Raw genomic sequence first — 2757 nt, 5'->3', positions numbered from 1 at the left:
TCTTCCAACTCAGATAAAGGTACAATATGTCAATAAGCAATAGAGATATCTTCATTAAAACCTGCAATGTAGTTTCTAAGTTCTTATTCTAAACCTCAGTTGTGTAAATTTTTGAAATCATCCAATCAACAAACTTGCTCCAGGTAAGAGAATAAGTAGTGGCATAGATTTGACAGGAAAACTCTCTGGATAAAAAAATAACCACAAAAAAAAAATGTCTCTAACCACTAGAAAGTCAAAAGAGAAGCTAAGGATGTGAAGGGGAAGATTTTGAAGGCAGGAGACAAATAAATTAGCAAAGCCACACTTTGGCCCTTAAGGCAATAATTCAATTTACAGACAGACACCCACATTCTGTGACCCAGGAGGTTATCAATTTGGTTATGAAATATTCTACTTTTAAGAGAGATGAAGATACATAAAGAAGATGATCTTGACAGATTATTGTAAAAAGCAACTTTTAGGCAGGTCACAGAGTCTGTATATCCTCAAGCAAACTTCTCACATCTGCTCCACAGAGACTTCACATCTACAATGCTGGCCCCAAAATGCTGCTGTGTCTTCTGACCCACCAAAGAGAAAAGTCTTTTATATAGACCTAGCTTAGATTATGTTACTGTCACTGCCTTCCAAGTCCTATGGCAAGTAATCATCTAAGACTGGAACAGGCACCAGCTCAGCATTAATGACAGAACAAGCGCCCATGGTTATTGTGTAAAATGTACAGCATTGGTTATTAAAGGTCAGAATAATATCTAAGTACGATAGCCTCATGTTCAGAAAGTCTTTTGACAGAAGTGATGCTAATTACTGATTTTTCTCATTTTTCTCATTTAAAATTTTTGCATAGCCCCTCCCCAGCCTCCTTGGCACGTTCCTCTTGCCTTTTCTTTCTTTTATCCCTCTTCCCCCTTCCTTTTCTTTTCTTTTTCCCCTTCCCCCTTCCACCATTTCCCCTAGGAGGGCCTACCCCCACCACCAGGAGGGGCTGAACCAGTCCCATCCCCACTCTCCCCTGCCCCTACCACCCTATAGGAGAGGGAGCCCCCACTTCACTGGGTCACCAGCGGTGGTGCCAGCCTTAGGCCTGGGGTCGTCATGGAACTGAGTCACTGATGACCCGTGTCCCACTCGCGCTCCGGGCCAGGCCTGGACCCGCTTCGCCCCTCACTGCCCAGCGCGGAGGGAAGGAGGAGGTGACGTCCCGGATGCCTCTGTGTCGCCTCTGTGTCACCCCTGGGAGGAGGAGGTGGTTACATCAAGCTGGGTGGCAGGCAAATCCAAAGGATATCATGAAGGTTCCAGGACCTTTGGAAAACCAAGCTTGTCTTTCTTATTGGAAAAGGCAATCTCTAGGGAAGCCCAGATGTGGAAAGTGAAGGTGCCGAAAATGCCTACAGATCAGAGTGTTTCTCGATCCCAGAGAGATGAAGTAATCCAGTAGCTAGCCAAACTCAAGTACCAATTCAACCTGTACCCAGAAACATTTGCTCTGGCCAGCAGTCTTTTGGACGGGTTTTTAGCTACTGTAAAGACCCACCCAAAATACTTGAGTTGTATTGCAATTGGCTGCTTTTTCCTAGCTGCTAAGACTGTTGAAGAGGATGAGAAAATTCCAGTACTGAAGGTATTGGCAACAGACAGTTTCTGTGGGTGTTCCTCTTCTGAAATTTTGAGAATGGAGAGAATTATTTTGGGTGAGTTGAACTGGAATCATCACACAGCAACACCACTGGATTTTCTTCACATTTTCCACGCCATTGCAGTGTCAACTAGGCCTTGGTTACTTTTCAGTTTGTTCAAATTGAGCCCATCTCAGCATTTGGCAGTCCTTGCCAAACAGCTACTTCACTGTATGGCCTACAACTAACTTGTGCAATTCAAAGTTTCCATGATTGCTCTGGCCATGGTTTGTTTGGAAATGGAGAAACTCATTCCCAATTGGCTTCCTCTTACAGTTGAACTGCTCCAGAAAGCACACACGGATAGCTCCCAGTTGATTCACTGTCAGGAGGTTGTGGCACATCACCTTTCTACTCTGCAGTCTTCCCTGCCTTTAAATTCCGTTTATGTCTACCGCCCCATCAAGCACACCAGGGTGACCATGATAAAGGAGCATTCAGATTACAGACTTCCTTTGTTTCAGGTCCAGATTTCTCCAAGGACAACAGCAAGCCAGAAGTGCCAGTCAGAGGTCTGGCAGCCTTCTACCCTCATCTCCCAGCTGCCAGTGGGTGCGAGCATACCTCTGCTAAAAGCAAAGAGGAGGAAATGGAAGTGGGTGACTTCTATGATGGAATAAAGCAGCTCTATAATGAAGATGCTGCCGAAAATGTGGCTTCTGTATGTGGTACTGATTTATCAAGACAAGAGGGATGTGCTTCCACCTTTGCAGCCCATTTCTGTCAAGTAGTTTCAACATGTGTTACCTTTCAGTGCAAACTAAGGTTGGCTACTTTGAGAACAACCTGTAAAACTAGGAAAGGCTAGGGAGGGACATATACTTTAGCAGGCTGATTTGAAGTGAGCCAGAAAACAACATACCCTCGTTTATTTGTGCAGTTAATTATAATCCAGCATTGTTTAAAGGCCAAAATATTTTTAAAAGTAAATTTCTTTGTTGTATGTTAGTTCTGCTCTTTGCTAAAATGTAGTTTGTCGCACATCAAAAATTACAGTATTTGGAAAAACAATCCAAAATTCACTGCTATCAACTCTTCCCCCAGTGCCCTGATTTATTTTCTTCCTGCTTCTGCT

The 2757-nt window shown here is 43.7% G+C and overlaps 1 pseudogene; it reads left to right on the top strand.

Annotated features, from left to right (window-relative positions):
* The first annotated feature begins 1241 nt into the window (after window positions 1-1241).
* On the top strand, window positions 1242-2000 carry LOC104873713 (annotated as a pseudogene).
* Window positions 2001-2757: the final 757 nt, after the last annotated feature.

This window comes from Fukomys damarensis, unplaced genomic scaffold (assembly GCF_012274545.1).
Source record: "Fukomys damarensis isolate Sample0158 unplaced genomic scaffold, DMR_v1.0_HiC HiC_scaffold_39, whole genome shotgun sequence".
NCBI classification, from domain to species: Eukaryota; Metazoa; Chordata; class Mammalia; order Rodentia; family Bathyergidae; genus Fukomys; species Fukomys damarensis.
Note: the sequence above shows the minus strand (reverse complement) of the source record. Positions and strands in the feature narration are given on the sequence as shown.